General features: G+C 33.9%; 1 long non-coding RNA gene across 1 annotated transcript in view; it reads left to right on the top strand.

The window, feature by feature from the left end:
* LOC108445266 overlaps positions 1-350 on the top strand; it is a 32,132-nt gene extending 31,782 nt beyond the window's left edge. Inside the window, exon 3 of the long non-coding RNA XR_001860071.1 lies at positions 1-350. This exon is cut by the window's left edge and continues 577 nt beyond it. This is a non-coding gene — a long non-coding RNA (uncharacterized LOC108445266).
* The last annotated feature ends 643 nt before the right edge of the window (positions 351-993 follow it).

The following is a 993-nucleotide window of genomic DNA, read 5'->3' on the forward strand; positions in this document are numbered from 1 at the left end:
CAGTAGCTGGGGTTCAGTCTAGCTGTTAGCATCAATGCTGATTGGTATCAATACAACTTTCAAAGTCTGATGCCACATTTTACTGCAATACAGATATAGTGATTGTAGTATCACTGGTGTGTAATCCCTTTTGTCCACATCCAGATTCAAACCAGGAATAAAGTTCTCTCTAACCTGGGCTGTGACATAGATCCCTGTCCAAAGTCACAGAAACAAGTTCTGAAGCTAAGATGCCAAATTCAGAACTGCAGTCTGGCTAGAACTTAAGTTGATGGAATAACTGAGACAGAACGCATCTAATCAATCAAATGATTAAAGAAAGGTCAATCCAAAACACAAACAAAAAACACTACCTATCAGTCCAGTCACAGACAATTGTATGAAAGGGTCCAAAAAGGTTCAGTATTCTTGATTTTTGAATGCAAAATATAAAAAGGTAAAAAAAAAAAAAATTCCACATTTTGTTGTATTGCCCCAAAAGCAACAAAGCGTGATTATTTTAATCTTTTGTTATTATCAGAACTACCCAAAAGAATAAAACAAGAGAAGAAACTCTTTGTCCATGTTCATAGAAAATATGATTAAAGAAGGATTTTTAAAATAAATCATTAGAAAGATGTCACATTTTAGTCTACACTGGAAAATGTCCTACAATATCAATAGTAACCCTATTATTACGATCACTCTGTAATGAAGGATGTGCTAAACCAGTATATTGGGAGAAAAAGTGTCCACTACTTGTAAACTCATATCTGTTGTACATAGAAGAAAATGCCCTAAAGAAAACTCCTAAAACATAGTTAATTAACATATAAACCACAAATGTCAGAGTGTCATAAATATTCAAGTAGTGATGGATAGTGGGATAAACCCTGAGTGCATGCCATAAGTTTTTTATCTCCATAGCTATCTTGAGTTGGATATTTACAGTAAATTACAGCTGCACATGCTTTACTCCAGAGCCATATGTTTTATTATTCAACCAGATGTAAG

Source organism: Corvus brachyrhynchos, unplaced genomic scaffold (assembly GCF_000691975.1).
Source record: "Corvus brachyrhynchos isolate BGI_N302 unplaced genomic scaffold, ASM69197v1 scaffold92, whole genome shotgun sequence".
Taxonomy (NCBI): Eukaryota; Metazoa; Chordata; class Aves; order Passeriformes; family Corvidae; genus Corvus; species Corvus brachyrhynchos.